Here is an 18634-nt window from a genome sequence, read left to right as displayed (position 1 = left end):
CAAACTGGTCCAGGTCTTAAACCTCACGTGTTCTTCCTAATAGCAGTAAATGGATAGAAATAAGGCTTTTATGAAAACACTGAATAAAACTTTCTGCCTTTAAAAAGACTAAATGTACAGTTCAGTATTGAATACTACATAAAATAAACTATATATAAAGTGTGTCTGAATGGCAGAGATGCAGAAATATGTGCATGTAGCACAGAGCCACGGCTCAGTGTCTGAATGAGTCTCACAGACCTGAATGTGCTGTTGAAACCATTTATAATTATAACGTAATTCTTTACTCGTTTGATCTGCTCCTTACCACAAGCCACCAGACGTAGAAGGTTTTGGACTTTTAACTATATTTTCTCAAGTTTTACAACTTTTCTGACTGTTAAAAACCTCGTTATGGCCATTCATGCTATACAAAGTAATTAGACATGTGTGGTATCTACAGAAACGTCAGGATCTCAGCTAAAAGTTCACAAAACCATCTCAACAACCACCAAACAGCTGAAACAGCAGGTGAACAGATCACACAAAAAAGATGTAAACACAAATCCCCCTGATCATCTGTTTTTTAAACATGAAGCGTCGTTTTGGACGTTCATTTACTGCTGGTTCAGTGAATTTTGGTTGGACAGTGATGAAACCTGCAGCTTCAGAATCTGTGAGAAGTCTGCTTTCAGCACGCAACAGCATTGTTGTGTTGTGTGCTGTGGATCCACCTCTGCAAACTCATCACTGTTTCACCATCATGTTTCTACTTAGACAATAACAAAGGAAGCAGTTCCCAGGAACTACTTCCTGTCTTGTTAACATAAGAGTACGTTGCCCTTCAAAACACCTCCACTTCTCCTCTTATTAGAGGACTGCCTTATTATTAATCTGCTAATTCTGTCAGTTGATGAAAGAAAAATGCTTGATCTCACCTGAGAGTTTCCAGTGTACAGTGTGGACTCTTCAGTCCTTCAGACAGAAGCTTCACGCCTGAATCCTTCAGGTTGATGTTACTCAGGTCCAGCTGTCTCAGATTAGAGGTCTGAGAGCTGAGACCTGAGGCCAGAGCTTCACAGCTTCTCTCTGACAGGTCACAGTGACTCAGTCTGAAAAATAACAGATAAACAATTACAAAAATAAAACACTTATGTTGAAGCGTAATGAGATACTATTATATTTAGCAATATTTAATCTTGTTTTTGTCAAGAAACTGAGCACTGATGCAGAGCAACATGTGGAGAGAATCAGAGGAGAAGAAGTGAAGAGAGAACAGCAGTAAAACAACACTGAATTGTTCAGTGTGCTTTTGATATCAACAGAATGTGTCAAATTTCTTTATTTTGTATTTGTTTTAGTAGAATTGATGATTATCACTTAGATAACAACCACAGGCCAGGTCTAAATTGCACTTTGGTGACAGTTACACCCAGAAATATTTCAGAAACGTGGACAATTTGTGCTCCATTGTATTCAGTATTGAACAAACCGAGTACCGATGACCACTTAATATTTTTGATAGTTTATTTGAGTTGTTCCACCTGATCTGTGTTAACTAGAATAAACATTTAAAAGCTAAAGCTATGATCACATATGTACTTACAGAGCTTTGTTGGAGGCTTTGACCACTGGCAGCAGCCTCAGAAGAGCATTTTTAAAGGCTCATGTTCTCACTTAGATCATTTATTTCTACTTACATTTCATTCTGGGAAAAATGGGGATTACTTTGAAAAAGGGAACTATTTTCCCCAAAAATCAGCCCTGGATTAGTAAATCACTCCAACATGTTCTCAGGCAGAAGAAGCTGTCTTGTTATGAGGGAGAGAAGAAAAGTAAGTAAGTAAAACTTTATTTATATAGCACGTTTCAAGATAAAAATCACAAAGTGCTTCACAGAAGCTAAAACCTAAAAATAAAAATCAACTAAAAGCAAGTTTAAAAAGATGGGTTTTTAGCTGTTTTTTAAAAGCGACCACTGAGTCCACAGATCTCAGGCTCAAAGGGAGAGAGTTCCACAATCTGGGGGCCACAGTTCCAAAAGCTTTGTCGCCTTTTGTTTTCAGCCTCGTGTGTTGGACAGCAAGCAAGCCCTGGTCACATGACCTCAGGGACCTGCTGGGAATGTATGGATGTAAAAGTTCACTTATATATGTTGGTGCTTCTCCATGCAGGGCCCTGAAAGTCAAGGTCAAAACCTTAAACTGGATTCTGAATTTAACGGGGAGCCAGTGCAGCTGAATCAGCAGGGGTGTGACATGGGAGGACTTGGAGGACTTGGTCAGAAGCTTTGCAGCAGCGTTCTGAACAACTTGCAGACGCTCCAAAGAGGCTTTACATAAACAAGTAAACAAAGAATTACAGTAGTCCAGACGAGATGAAACAAATGCATGAATGACAATTTCTAATTCGGAGCGCGATACAATGGGACTCAGCTTAGCAATGTTTCTCAAATGATAAAAACAGGAGCGAACCAAAGATTTTACATGGGCATCCAAAGTCAGAGCTGAGTCAATACTAACACCAAGGCTCCTGATAGACGGTTTTGCAAATGTAGCAAGTGGACCTAAGTTTTCCATAACACTAGGTACAAAAGTTTTAGGAGCACAAACAAGAACTTCAGTCTTCTCCTCATTTAGTTGAAGAAAGTTTCCAGCCATCCAACATCTAATGGAGTCTATGCGCTTGTGCAAAATCTGTAGCTTGGAAACATCATGGGGCTTAAAGGAGATGTATACCTGAATATCATCTGCATAGCAGTGATACGAAATGTCCTTAAAAGTGCTTAATAAGTGTTGAAGAGGAAGTAAATACAGTAAGAACAATAAAGGCCCCAAAACTGAACCTTGTGGCACACCATAGGTAAGAAAAGTAGAAGAGGAACTGTACTTAGAGGTAGCCACAGAAAAGGATCGTTCATGCAAATAGGATTCAAACCAGTCCAAAGCAGCCCCTGATATACCCACCCAGTCTCTCAGCCTATCTAGCAGAATATGATGGTCCACAGTATCAAAGGCGGAGGTCAGGTCCAACATCAACAGAACGGAGCATTCTCCTGCGTCACATCTCATCAAAATGTCGTTGGAGACTCTAAGAAGTGTAGTTTCAGTAGAATGAGCTCTACGAAAGCCAGATTGGAATTTATCCAGAATGCTGTATTCATCTAGAACACCTATAAGCTGCTTAGCCACAACCTTTTCTAAAATCTTAGAAATGAACGGTAATTTTGAAATCGGTCTGTAGCTACTGAGAAGAGAAGCTTAGGTTTTTTTAACAGTGGGTGAATAACAGCATTCTTACAATAAACAGGGACCTGACCAGAAACCAGTGAGGTATTGATAATTGTGAGCACACAGGGACCAATAGACTGAAAGACATTTTTAAACAAAGATCCAAGTAAAATATCAAGAGAGCAGGAGGATGCTTTCATTGAATTAACCAACTTGACCAGCTCAGGTAAGGACGCAGGTAAAAATCTTTCTAACATTACAGGCCTAGCTTGAGTTGGAGCAGACAAGAGAGACACAGAAGGAGAGATATTGTTCCTCACGTTACTGACTTTTTCAACGAAGAAAGAAAGAAATTTTTCACAATCTTCATTTGATGAAACTGGGACAGCAGGTGGAGCAGGAGCAACAATATCACTAATGGTGTCGAATAGTACCTTAGGGTTACCTCTGCTCTTAGACACTAAGTCTGAGAAATAGGCCGCCCTCGCATCTCGAACTGAAGTGTTAAAAGAGACTAAAAGGTCCTTTAAATGAAGGAGATGGACATGCAAACGCGTTTTCCTCCATAAACGCTCAACCTTACGGCAGCAACGCTTTAAGAAGTGAATGCTGTCATTTAACCAGGGAGACGACTGAAACCGGAGCTAGTCTAACTTTGACAGGACAAACATTGTCTAAAATACAAAGACAATGATTATTAAAAAGATTTGTTAAAAAATGAACATCATTATAAGGAGATAAAACTAAATTAAAAGCATCGGAAAATTTAACAGCACTAGACGAAGTTAAGATGCGAGAGCTAACCACATGTCGAATAGGAGAGAGGGACAAATGGAAAGACAGGTTAAAAAGAATACAATGATGATCCGAAATAAAAATGTCCTCAGTACAAATAAAATCAATGTTTAAACCTAAAGTAAAAACAAGGTCCAGTGTGTGTCCTTTGGTGTGTGTGGGACCAGACACATGCTGAGTAAAATGAAAAGAATCCATGACGCTAAGGAAACCTCTGGCAAAGAGAAAACAGAAAAGCAGCTAAAATCAGATGTAAAAGTAAAGCAGAGCATGAGCTGAATAAAGGACACTCAAGGCTGGCTTGGAAAGGAATGAAGTCCATGGTGGGGATGCAGAACAAGGAGCAAAGATGAATGTGATGCTGAATCACCAGAAGACTTGGACTCATTTGATTCCAGCTTTTTTTTATTTTTTTTTTTATTGACATTTTAGAATCACTATACAATACCATCAACTTCAGCTTTCTTTCAGTACATATATTTTTTTCTTTTTTTCTATATTTAAACAACTAAAATATCCATACAATAAGAATGAAAGAAGAAGAAGAAAAGAAAAAGAAGCAAAACAGGAAACAACAAACAACATAAATAAAAAATACATAAGGAAAAAGAAAAAGGAAAGAAAAATAAATAAATAAATATAGGGAGTGTGTTTTTGTTTCCATTAATGTAACTAATTTTTCCTCTAGTCTTCTAGTAGTTAACAAAGTCAAAATCTAATGCAAAATCAAAAACTGGCCTGCGTTTTCTAATGTAGTCCATCCATTTCTTCCATCGTGATACAAACAGGTCCCTCTTGTAGTTCACATCTGCTGTCATTTTCTCCATTCTGTAAATGTCCAGTGTGATGTTCATCCACGTGTTCATAGTTGGGCTCTCTGAAGAAAGACATTTTTTTGTGATGGCTTTTTTGCCTGCTGCCAGTAAAATATTAAACAAGTATTTATCGTTCTTTGTCCATCCTTCTGGCATAAGTCCAAAACGTAGAGTTTTACTTTCCAAAGGTAAATATCTTCCAAATGTCTCGTGTATCGCTGCATGTATTCCCTTCCAATAAGTTTTAATAACATGACAGTCCCAGAAAATATGATAGTGATTTGCATTTGTATTTCCACAATTTCTCCAGCAAGCGGGAGGGTTACCTTCATAGTGAGATTTTTGGAGAGGTGTAATAAAATATCTTATCAGGCATTTCCACCCAAATTCCCGCCAGCTCTGTGAGCTGCTACATTTCCATTGATATGCCCATATTGTTGTCCATTCTTCCTCCTTTATCTCTATTCCTCCCTCCATTTTCCATTTTGTTTTGATATACAAGGTTGAGTGTAATTTCATATTTGTTAATCCTTTATAGAGGTCACCTATAATACCTCTATTTTTATTTGAACTGCCCTTTTAAATACATCTAGCAGCTGTTTACTCAATTCAGCCTTAGCTTTTATCGTTTTATTGACAAAATGCCTCATCTGTAGACATCTATAAAAATCCTGTGTTTCTAATGAATATTTGTCTTTCATTTTATCAAAACTAATTAGTCTGCCTTCCTCCATTACCATACATAAAGCTGTTAATCCTTTATATGTCCAATCTTTGAATCTGGTGTCCAATTTATTTGGAGCAAAATGTGTGTCATATGCACACCACTTAAGAACTGCTATATCCTCTTCTAGTTTATATTCTTTTATTACTGTTTCCCAAATTTTAAAAGTCAACTTGATCCATGGATTTTCAATAGTTTTTATTAAATTTTGCAAGCTTCTGTCTGCTATAATAGCTTATATGGGGATGGAGGTCAGACTCTCCTCAATAACTTTCCATTGAGCGTCATATGAAGGATTACATCAGCATATCATAGGCCTTAATTGTGCTGCCCAATAATATTCCCTAAGAGAAGGTAAGCCCCACCCCCTTTTCCTTTGTTAAGTTGTAGGGTTTTAAATCTAATTCGGGGCCTTTTTCCTTGCCATATGTATCTTGACAAAATTTTATCCCATTCATTAAACTGTTTCTGGTTAATTTCTATTGGTAATGTTTGAAATAAATATAATAATTTAGGAAGAATATTAATTTTAATTGAGTCTATTCTAAAATATAAACTTAAATATGGAATTAGATCAGAATCAGAAGACCCTTATGAAAAGGATATCGAGGGAACAGTTTACCCTGCCCGGGATAGGGTTACCGGGGCCCCGCCCTGGAGCCAGGCCCGGGGAGGGTGCCCGAGGGCGAGCGTCTGGTGGCTGGGCCTTAGTCCATGGGGCCCGGCCGGGCACAGCCTGAAGAGGAGACATGGGCCCATCCTCCGGCAGGCCCACCACCCGCAGGAGGCGCCATAGGGGTCGGGTGCATTGTGTGCCGGGTGGCGGCCAGGAGCGGAAGCCCTGGCGGACTGACCCCCGGCTGCCAAGACTGGCAATTGGGACATGGAATGTCACCTCTCTGGTGGGGAAGGAGCCTGAGTTAGTGCGTGAGGTTGAGAGGTACCGGCTAGATATAGTCGGGCTCACCTCTACGCATGGCTTGGGCTCTGGAACCAGTCTCCTGGAGAGGGGCTGGACTCTGTCTCAGTCTGGAGTTGCCCCTGGTGAGAGGCGGCGGGCTGGGGTGGGTATTCTAATATCCCCTCGGCTTGCTGCCGGTATGTTGGGGTTTTTCCCGGTGGACGAGAGGTTTTGTTCCCTGCGCCTTAGGGTCGGGGAACGGGTCCTGACTGTCATCTGCGCTTATGCGCTGAGTGGCAGTTCAGAGTACCCAGCCTTCTTAGAGTCCCTGGGGGGGGGGGGGGGGGGTGCTGGAAGGTGCTCCACCTGGAGACTCTGTTGTCCTGCTGGGAGACTTAAATGCTCACGTGGGTAATGACAGCAAGACCTGGAGGGGCGTGATTGGGAGGAACGGCCTCCCTGATCTGAACCCGAGCGGTGCTTTGTTATTGGACTTCTGTGCTAATCACAGTTTGGCCATAACGAACACCCTGTTCGAACATAAGAGTGTCCATAAGTGCACGTGGCACCAGGACGCTCTAGGCTGTAGGTCGATGATCGATTTTGTAATTGTATCACCAGACTTGTGACCATATGTTCTGGACACTCAGGTAAAGAGAGGGGCTGAGCTGTCAACTGATCACCACCTGGTGGTGAGTTGGATCAGGTGGCGGGGGAGGACGCTGGACAGACCTGGTGCACCTAAACGCATAGTGAGGGTGTGCTGGGAACGTCTAGCAGAGGCCCCAGTCCGCGAGATCTTCAACACACACCTCCGGCAGAGCTTCAACAGCATTCCGAGGGAGACTGGGGACATTGAGTCCGAATGGACCATGTTCAGCGTCTCCATTGCCGAAGCTGCTGCATTGAGCTGCGGCCGCAAGGTGGTTGGTGCCTGCCGTGGTGGTAATCCCCGAACCAAATGGTGGACACCAGAGGTGAAGGGAGCCAACAGGCTGAAGAAGGAGTCCTATCGGGCTTGGTTAGCCTGTGGGACTCCGGAGGCAGCCGACAGGTATCGACAGGCCAAGCGGAATGCGGCTCGGGCAGTGGCTGAAGCAAAAACTCGGGTGTGGGAGGAGTTCGGAGAGGCCATGGAAAAAGACTTTCGGACTGCCTCGAAGAGATTCTGGCAAACCGTCAGGCGTCTCAGGAGGGGAAAGCGGTGCTCTACCTGCACTGTGTATAGTGCTGGCGGAGCGCTGCTGACGTCGACTGAGAAAATTGTCAGGCGGTGGAAGGAATACTTCGAGGACCTCCTTAATCCCACTGACATGTCTTCCGAGGAGGAAGCAGAGTCTGGGGATGAGGGGAATGACCCACCAATTTCCGGGGGCGAGGTCACTGAGGCAGTTAAACAGCTCCTTGGTGGCAGAGCCCCTGGTGTTGATGAGGTCCGCCCCGAGTTCCTGAAGGCTCTGGACGTTGTAGGGCTGTCCTGGTTGACACGCCTCTGCAATGTTGCGTGGAGATCAGGGGCAGTACCTGTGGACTGGCAGACCGGGGTGGTGGTCCCCATCTTTAAGAAGGGGGACCGGAGGGTGTGTTCCAACTACAGGGGGATCACACTCCTCAGCCTCCCTGGGAAAGTCTATGCCAGGGTGCTGGAAAGGAGAGTTCGTCCGCTAGTCGAACCTCGGATACAGGAGGAATAATGCGGTTTTCGTCCTGGTCGTGGAACACTGGACCAGCTCTTTATCCTCTCGAGGATACTTGAGGGTGCATGGGAGTTTGCCCAACCAGTCTACATGTGTTTTGTGGACTTGGAGAAGGCATTCGACCGTGTCCCTCGGGGTGTCCTGTGGGAGGTGTTGCGGCAGTATGGGGTGTCTGGCCCATTGCTACGGGCCATTCAATCCCTATACAACCGTTGGAAGAGCTTGGTTCGCATTGCCGGCAATAAGTCGGACTCGTTCCCGGTGGGTGATGGGCTCCGCCAGGGCTGCCCTTTGTCTCCGGTTCTGTTCATAATTTTTATGGACAGGATTTCTAGGCGCAGCCAAGTGGCGGAGGGCTTTCGCTTTGGTGGCCTCAGAATCTCATCTCTGATTTTTGCGGATGATGTGGTTCTGTTGGCTTCATCGGGTGAGGGCCTCCAGCTCGCACTGGAACGGTTCGCAGCCGAGTGTGAAGCAGCGGGAATGAGGATCAGCACCTCCAAATCTGAGGCCATGGTTCTCAGCCGGAAAAGGGTGGAGTGCCCACTCCGGGTCGGGGATGAGTTCCTGCCCCAAGTGGAGGAGTTCAAGTATCTCGGGGTCTTGTTCGCGAGTGATGGGAGAAGGGAGCCGGAGATCGACAGACGGATTGGGGCTGCAGCTGCAGTAATGCGGACGCTGCACCGGTCCGTCGTGGTGAAGAGGGAGCTGAGTGTAAAAGCGAAGCTCTCAATTTACCGGTCGATCTACGTCCCTACCCTCACCTATGGCCACGAGCTGTGGGTAGTGACCGAAAGAACGAGATCGCGGATACAAGCGGCAGAAATGAGCTTCCTCCGAAGGGTGGCTGGCCTCTCCCTTAGAGATAGGGTGAGAAGTTCAGCCATCCGGGAGGGGCTCAGAGTAGAGCAGCTGCTGCTCCACATCGAAAGGAGCCAGCTGAGGTGGTTCGGGCATCTGACAAGGATGCCCCCTGGGCGCCTCCTGGGTGAGGTGTTCCAGGCATGTCCCACCGGGAGGAGGCCCCGGGGCAGACCCAGGACACGCTGGAGAGATTATATCTCTCGGCTGGCCTGGGAACGCCTTGGTATTCCCCCGGATAAGCTGGAGGAGGTGGCTGGGGAGAGGGAGGTCTGGGCCTCTTTGCTCAGGCTGCTGCCCCCGCGACCCGGCCTCGGATAAAGCGGATGAAGATGGATGGATGGATGGAATTAGATTCCATCTCGCTATATGTTCCTTAATTTTTTTCTGTATTGGTAAATAATTTCGTTCTAATAGTTCTGTAAGATCCTTAGGTATTATGACTCCTAGATATTTAAAGTACTCTGTTTGCCATGCTAATTGATACTTATACTTACTTAAGCAATTGTGTTTTACTCATATTAACCCTATATCCAGATGGTCGACCAAAGTATTCAAATGATTGCATTAATTTAGGTAAAGAGTTTGATGGTTGACCCAAAAATATTAAAATATCATCTGCATAGCAGGCTAATTTATGCTCCTTTTCATGGATATTAATACCTTCTACTTCTTTATTTTGTCTTATATATTGAGGCAATGGTTCCAGATATAACGCAAATAATAATGTAGGGTGGCTGTAGCTCAGGTGGCAGAGCAGGTCAGCCACTAATCAGAAGGTCGGTGGTTCGATCCCAGGCTGCACCCTGGCTCCATGCCAAATATCCTTGGGCAAGATACTAACCCCATGTTTGCCTACTGGTGGTGGTCAGAGGGCCCGGTGGCGCCTGTGTCCGGCAGCCTCGCCTCTGTCAGTGTGCCCCAGGGCAGCTGTGGCTACAATGTAGCTTGCTATCGCCAGTGTGTGAATGTGTGTGTGAATGGGTGAATGACTGAATGTAGTGTAAAGCGCTTTGGGGTCCTATGGACTAGAAAAGCGCTATACAAATGCAGGCCATTTAAATGTCATTTCAAGTTTAACATGTTTGTAAGCTTGTTTTCATACCATACAGAAATGAACAGAAACCCAATGTGATTTAGAAAATGGACAGCTGTATTCCAATTTGTAGTAAAGGTTTACCAGTATGGTCCAGTGATATATTGTGTTGTGGGAATTAAGCAAATGCTGTAAAGGCATGCAAAATCTACCATTTCCAACTTACACTTACCACCCTCGTCAGAGTAACGCTGTGCAGAAATGAGCAGCTGATCCAATTCTGTACTCTGAGACAGATTTTTGCAGTCTTTGATGATCCTTGGCTTGAAGAATGTTGGCCACTTTGCAAAGAACTTTGCAGACACTTCCTCCCCAACAAACAGCATTGTGAAGTCTTGGTCAATCTTAAACACAAAGTGTAACAACAGAAACAACACTTTAACAAGAAAACAAACAAAGGAACCACAAAGCGGTCATTAAATCATTTTATGCCTTACCAAGCCAGGTGTATCCAGAAATCTTGGGAAAAGGTCCAGGACAGCAGAAGCTGTGGCAGGTTCTTGAACCAGTTTTTGCCTATGTTGAAATGTCACCTTCATGTTGTCTTTGACACGTTTCATGTCAGTTGAGTACCTCTTCCTTGCATTTATCACCTGACAACGGCCTCACATTTGAACACAAGTTGCGAAGAGTCTTGGGGCTGTCTTGAAAAGCTGACTTTGATTACTTCATCTCTTCTCAGGAACCAGCATATCACCACCTTCCAAGAGTAAAATAAGGTCCAGCATATAACACCATTTCTTTGCAAAATATCTAGCATGTCTAGTCCCTTTAGACTGAGCTTAAATTAATTTTGTTAAGAAAAAACATCCTTGGTCCATTTTTAAGTAGTACAAGCTGTGTAACATGACTGCAATACAGTATTCTCTCAACTATCACAGGGGTTAGTAGGAACCATATTTCTATTTTATTATTTTTATATATTTTACGCCATAAAACCCCTCCCCACTCTCTAACAAACCCTAATATAACCCTGTTATTCATTTTTAGACTAGAAAATGCTTAATGTACCACAAACAAATGTAAATCTAAAAAAAAAGAAAAATACCTACTGGCTACAGAAATGCGCACTATGATGAAATTCCCATAATTTACAAGATGTAGGGGCCATTATAGTGTAATGTAACTCCCAGGTTACCCTTAAGCATCCTAGTTCACCTAAGGCAGGGTCTCAAACTTAAATGAGCTGTCATCTCATTGGAGGGCTACTTCAAAAAAACAGAAACCACAAAGAAAACACCCACAAATATTCCTGACAATGTAGCGTTTGGTTTGTTCGTTTTTAAATTTCAAATATTGTATCACAAGACAAAACTGCAAATATGAACGCATTCCCCCCCCCCCCCCCCCTCACTCTTAACTAACCGATGCCTTTAATTGAACTACCAAATGAACACAATGGTCCTCTCTTTCTGGTCAGACACTTTCAGCACTTCTGCTTTAATTGTGTTCATATTTAACAAAATAAAAATGCAGAAATAAGTGTTCACATTAGTTTTTGACTCTCGCTGAACTAACAAAGCCAATCAAACCACCTGTTTGTACTCTCTTGTTACCTCGGCCAGGTCCGCGGCTCTGAACCGTGGTAATGACACCTCTGGCTAATACGTCGGGTTGTCGGGCTTGTAGCTTTACTGTCAGCGAACACAGTGTACAGTCGAGTCTTAACAGCTTTCTTACAACCAGGCACTCATTTTGGCGGCAGTGGTTATTATTATATTTACATGCTTTCTTCTTCCATTTCTCCTCGGTAACAGCTCCTACTTTCTCCCTCTCTCGCGCTCAAACACACAACGGGAGGGGCAGTTCCACGTTCTCCCCGCAGCACGGACTACGCTGCCTATGAGGGCCCGTAACACTCTGCCCTTATTGCCTTCATATTAAATCATTTTTGGCTAATGACAAAAAAAAGTCACTTTAAGGGCCAAATTGCATTATACTTCTTCACCTCACCTGACCTGACGTGGGCCGTAAGTGGCCTCTGGGCCGCGAGTTTGAGACCACTGACCCTAAGGCTTTAGCAGTTTAATTCGAAAATAAATAAAAGGCATTTAATAAAAACTGTGACATATATTAACAAGTAATATTCATTACAGTCTGCCAACAGCCAGATTATGCTAAATGAATATTAGGAAAGTAACTGGTACTTTGCAGAGTTCTAGCTAGCAGTAGCCCAGCTTAACAAAAACAGTTAAAATTCAAATATGACACTTAAAGATGATGTATTTTGATATAAATAATATTTTTTTACTAGTTATCATGTTACCTGCTCTAACATCAATCTAAAACTTAATATTTAACCGAATAAAACTTACCGCAGCAGCAAGAAAAAGTGGCGACCGAAGATTCTGGAATGCGGAGCTCCACAGGAAATGAAGGTGTGGTCTAATTTAACACCCACAGTGTTAAAATGCAGTAACGACTAAAATCCACACTAACACTTTTCAGGAATCAACTCCCGATGTGTTATTTTAACTCGATTAAGTGTTGAACTAACTCGGAACTCTGTTGAATTCTGCTAACACTGAAAAATCAACACTGGCATTTTTGCTGTGTGGCCACAGTGCAACCCACAATGTGTAACTGACACTATTATATTGCATTATGTCACATTGTTACATCTTTTTAAAAGCTATTTGTGGCCTTGATTTTGGGAGCTTCAATTGTCTGACTACAGCTACCACACAGTGGTCACTGATATCATTTGCGAAAACCCCAGTGTGAGAATATTTATACGGCATATTAGTTAAAAAAAAATCAATAAGTGATGACTTTTCTGGGCATTTAAGATTTGGACGAGATGTGCTGTAAATTAGTTGTGTGAGATTATATGAATCACACATGGATTTAAAACTGTCTGAGGCAGAGGACAACCAGTCCCAGTTGAAATCTCCGGCCAGCACAATTCCATTAAAATCTAAAGTAGATAGTTTTTCACTAAGTGAAACTAAAGCCTCACTACTAGCAGAGGGGGGTCTATAACAGCCCACAATGGTAATAAAATAGCCCTTGAAAAGTTGGAGCTTGAGGGCAAGAAGTTCAAACTGTTTACGAACAGGTACCGATGAATCGACAGTAACATGGAATTTGCTTTTTACATAAATTGCAACACCGCCACCCTTTCTGGGGCAGTCGCAACGGAAAAGATTATAGCCCATTATTGCAATGTCTTTGTCAATAATTGATTTAGTAAGCCAGGTTTCTGATAATATAAGAATATCAGTATCTAACTTTCATCCAAATTTTCACAAAATCAAGTTTGGGAAGAAGACTTCTGACATTTAAATGAGTGATACCAAGACCTGTTCGAGTTTTAAAATCACAAGGAGTACTTAAGAATTTGCAATCTGGACCAGGATTAGGTTGCACATTTCCAGATAAAAGAAGCAGAAGAACAACAAAACATTTTCTTTTCACAGATTTTTTTTGTAGGATTACAGACTGATTTCTCTTAGTTCCCAATCTCTTTGGGGGGGGGGGGAATGGGAAATAAACCAGTAATATGGAATGAATAAATCAGTTAAATCAGTTGAAATGAGATCTCTACTGATAATCACGTTTGAGAAGTTTCTAAAAGATGTAAAATCCCACCTTGTTCCCTTTGAGAGGAGTAAGAAGTATGGTGTCTCTTGCTCCACAGACTGTTCCTGCACCTCATGTAGACAAAAAGTGGTCTTCATTACATGGTGGTTCTGGGAATACAGGGAGTGCAGAGTTATTAGGCAAATAAGTATTTTGTCCACATCATCCTCTTCATGCATGTTGTCCTACTCCAAGCTGTATAGGCTCGAAAGCCTACTACCAATTAAGCATATTAGGTGATGTGCATCTCTGTAATGAGAAGGGGTGTGGTCTAATGACATCAACACCCTATATCAGGTGTGCATAATTATTAGGCAACGTCCTTTCCTTTGGCAAAATGGGTCAAAAGAAGGACTTGACGGGCTCAGAAAAGTCAAAAATAGTGAGATATCTTGCAGAGGGATGCAACAGTCTCAAAATTGCAAAGCTTCTGCAGCGTGATCATCGAACAATCAAGCGTTTCATTCAAAATAGTCAACAGGGTCGCAAGAAGCGTGTGGAAAAACCAAGGAGCAAAATAACTGCCCATGAACTGAGAAAAGTCAAGCGTGCAGCTGCCAAGATGCCACTTGCCACCAGTTTGGCCATATTTCAGAGCTGCAACATCACTGGAGTGCCCAAAAGCACAAGGTGTGCAATACTCAGAGATATGGCCAAGGTAAGAAAGGCTGAAAGACGACCACCACTGAACAAGACACACAAGCTGAAACGTCAAGACTGGGCCAAGAAATATCTCAAGACTGGTTTTTCTAAGGTTTTATGGACTGATGAAATGAGAGTGAGTCTTGATGGGCCAGATGGATGGGCCCGTGGCTGGATTGGTAAAGGGCAGAGAGCTCCAGTCCCACTCAGACGCCAGCAAGGTGGAGGTGGAGTACTGGTTTGGGCTGGTATCATCAAAGATGAGCTTGTGGGGCCTTTTCGGGTTGAGGATGGAGTCAAGCTCAACTCCCAGTCCTACTGCCAGTTTCTGGAAGACACCTTCTTCAAGCAGTGGTACAGGAAGAAGTCTGCATCCTTCAAGAAAAACATGATTTTCATGCAGGACAATGCTCCATCACACGCGTCCAAGTACTCCACAGCGTGGCTGCAAGAAAGGGTATAAAAGAAGAAGAACTAATGACATGGCCTCCTTGTTCACCTGATCTGAACCCCATTGAGAACCTGTGGTCCATCATCAAATGTGAGATTTACAAGGAGGGAAAACAGTACACCTCTCTGAACAGTGTCTGGGAGGCTGTGGTTGCTGCTGCACGCAATGTTGATGGTGAACAGATCAAAACACTGACAGAATCCATGGATGGCAGGCTTTTGAGTGTCCTTGCAAAGAAAGGTGGCTATATTGGTCGCTGATTTGTTTTTGTTTTGTTTTTGAATGTCAGAAATGTATTTTTTTTTTTTTTTTTTTTTTTTTTGTCCCGTTTGGATCTATAGCCGTCAGAATTGTTGTCTTAAGGCCAAGAAAGATGCCAAGCGGATTTATTTTACCAAGTGGATCATCATGGCCTTGCCATATTGGTCCATTTGTTTGACCTTTATTATAATTATGAATTTATTTTATTTTCAGTTGCTACAAACGGGACAGACATGACTGGGGGATAGGACAGGGAGAAAGAATGAAAGAAAGAGAGGGAGAGAAAGAAAACCAAAGGGGAGAAGAGACGGTGAGAAGGGGGGAAGAAAGAAAAGAAAAAAAAACAAACAAACAAAAAAAAAACACCTGGGTCACCTGTATGGAGAAAAAAAAAACAGAGGAGACAGCAAACAACAAAGAGCAACATAATAAAAAAAAAAAAAGCACCATCACAATAAACTAGCTAGCAGTAGATAACAGTAGATACTAAATAATAACCGATATTGTGCAGCACGCAAGATAGACAGCGCACAATGTGCTTTGAGGCAGCAGCCAAGAAAGCTGTAGTCCGCGTCTGTGAATACCCGTGTGTACACCTGTGTGCACACCTGTGTGGATCAGCATGCTTGTATTCCAAAGGTTTCTCCATGTAATGATCTGCTAGGGAGTGTGGGGGGGCTAAAACTAAAAACAAACTAAAAACTACTTCCAGAAACATTCAGCTTTGATATTAATGAGTTTTTTGGATTCATTGAGAACATGGTTGTTGTTCAATAATAAAATTATTTCTCAAAAATACAACTTGCCTAATAATTCTGCACTCCCTGTATGATTTAATTATGTTCATTTCAGAAACATGTTTTCTTCAAACTCCTGTAAATGTAACAGGCATCCAGTTTCTCTTTTTTGAGTGAGTGATTAAGAACAAACAGATGTTTCTATATGGAAACACTCTGATTGTTCTTCAGTCCATCGTCTGATTAACCTGACGTTCATATTTCTGAGTGGAACTAAATGATTCCTCCATCATTTCTGTTCTCTCTGTATTCAAGTGCACCATTTGGACTTCTGTTGTTTCTGTTTGATAACTTTAAGTATTAAAAAACAAACCCAGTCTTCCACGTGTCACTTTACACCTGATCCCAGTGATATTTCATTCATTTCTGATAAAGTCCAATGGTGTTCATTTATCTGTGCTTAGAGAATTAAAGGCAAACAGTGTTCTGTAAACTTCATTTATAACTTTAATTCTGTGCCAGTAGCTCCTTAATATGACTTTAGTTTGATCAACCTGCAGCAGGTTTCTGCTCAGACTCTGCCACACACACATGTTCTGACCCTGCTGATTCCTGCAGGTCATTTAAAGGAGAGCAGCCTGTGAGTTTAAAGAAAAAAGAACATTTTGGGTCAGATTTACTAACGTCTGCAGCAGCACAAAGACTTCTTTAGATGGTAAAAAGCTGACGGATTTACTGACGAGGCTCAGAGTCAGTTTGGGACTGAAAGCTGTGGACACGAGGATTTTTGTGTCCTTATGTGTTTGTAAGAGTTTCACTTTCAGGAGGAGAAGATTTAAACGAGTCACACAAATGTGAACTACAATGTCTGTGACACACAATTTATGCAAACTGCATGAAATCTGACCTGAAGAAATCCAGTCTTCTGCCTGTTGTGGTTGTTACTAGGGATGGGTATCGAAAACCGGTTCTTGTTGAGAACCGGTTCCCACTGTTTCAATTCCTTGGAAGTGCTTGCCATTTTTGCAAATGATTCCCTTATCGATTCCAGTCGCCCCGAATGACGTCACCGCGTTGCGGAGCGTCATTTACCTGGCAGGAAACACGGCGCGTAAGCGGCTCAAATGCTCAAAAGCTTGGTTATACTTTACGAGAATGGATGACAACAGGGCAACTTGCAATACTTGCAAAGTAGATGTTTCATTTAAGGGAGGAAACACTACGAATATGCAAAAGCATTTGCTCACAAAAGACACGATGACCTTAAATGAATGTCGTGTTTTTAATTCCGCTCCGGACTCGTGAATCTCAACCCAGCAGCAGCGGTAACATTTGCACGTCCTCGCCCGTTAATGCGGCAGGTAAATAATCAACTAACAGTGCATATTATGTTAGCGCGATCTGCCTTATTACAAACCTGCCATTACTGTGCATTTAGGCGACCATGACGAGAGACAGAGTCTGGCTCAGATGCTGGCAGTTCTTGCTGCAGTCTAGCGGTAGCGTCTCCTTTCAGGCAGGATAGACGAACGTCACCGAGCAGTGACTCAGTTTGTGGTAAAAGGTTTGCACCCATTTGCCACAGCAGATGATTTTCAGTAAGTGAATGTGTTTAATTGTAGGCAGGGACATTACTGAATATTCTTGTGTAATTGCTACAGAATAATTTATGTTATACTTTGTTGTTGCTACAGAAGAATATTTATTTTATTATTTTACATTTACAATTTTTTTTCCTGGGGATCCTGTGACACCCCATTGAAGAGCCGTAGGCTGGATCTCTTAAGATCTCACTGTTGGGTTTGTAAGGCCATGTTACTCCTAAATTTCTATCTTGTTCAAAGAGAAGATATAAAACAAAGTTCTAAGCTAATCGACCTTAGTGTTCTCCTTTTTTAAAAAGAATCGATAAAGAATCGAATCGTTAAACAGAATCGAAAGTGGAATCGGAATCGTGAAAATCTTATCAATACCCATCCCTAGTTGTTACAGCTGCTCGTAGGAGAGTTTGTTTGTAGGAGGTGGAGATGTTCTCAGATCAAGTGCGTAATCGTCTCTTTGTGTAGACGCTAAAAGCTGTGAGCCAAAACTCTCTGCTCTGAAACTCTTCACTCAGTCCTCACGCTGAGAGTTTAGAGGCTGAACTTCTTGTTCCTCCATAACACTTTTCATGAAACAGCAGAAATGAGCTTGTGTTTCTCAGCAGTGCGCACACAGAGAACCGATCCTCTCTGCTCAGTCTGAACAAATCAAAGTGAAACGTCAGTGAAAACACAGCTGCTGATCAAACTGTGTCAGATTAATGCCTCAATGTTTCACTGTGACGTTAAAAAATACATAAAAATGATTTAAAGAAGTAGGAGGCAGATTTTCACAATAAGAGCACTTTGTTTTTAATTCAGTTAATGTCAAACTGTCATCAACACCTCTGTGTTTGTCACGGCGGGGTGCGCCGGTGTGTGTGTGGAAAGAGGACCCAAAGGCAGATGACGATGAGGAGTAGTAAGGTTTTAACAGAAGGTGAAGCTTTATTGCGATGCCGGCAGGAAATAAACCAAGAGACCAAAACAAGCTGGCAAAAACACTAAGAAACAAAAAACACTAAAGGTACTAAGACCCAAAAAACTATAACTATGACTGAGGTGAGATTAAACAGACGAAAACTATAACCATGACTGCGGTGATGTAAACAGACGAACCGACAATGGCATGGAGAAAACAAAAGGCTTAAATACAGACATGAGGTGATCAGGGGAAGTGGCGACACATGGGGGAAAACAGCTGACAGACATAAACCTAATGACAGGACCAGGAGAGGAAAGCTAAATACAATAAACAAAGAACACATGACATTGCCAGAATA

The 18634-nt window shown here is 42.6% G+C and overlaps 1 protein-coding gene across 1 annotated transcript in view; it reads right to left on the bottom strand.

Moving 5' to 3' along the window:
* The window catches only part of LOC309704923 (uncharacterized protein), a 535689-nt gene that overhangs the window by 369574 nt on the left and 147481 nt on the right, over window positions 1–18634 (bottom strand). The gene's annotated exons all lie outside the window — the stretch shown is intronic.

The sequence above is a fragment of the Aulonocara stuartgranti genome, assembly GCF_965226115.1.
Source record: "Aulonocara stuartgranti genome assembly, chromosome: 4".
Classification (NCBI taxonomy): domain Eukaryota; kingdom Metazoa; phylum Chordata; class Actinopteri; order Cichliformes; family Cichlidae; genus Aulonocara; species Aulonocara stuartgranti.
Note: the sequence above shows the minus strand (reverse complement) of the source record. Positions and strands in the feature narration are given on the sequence as shown.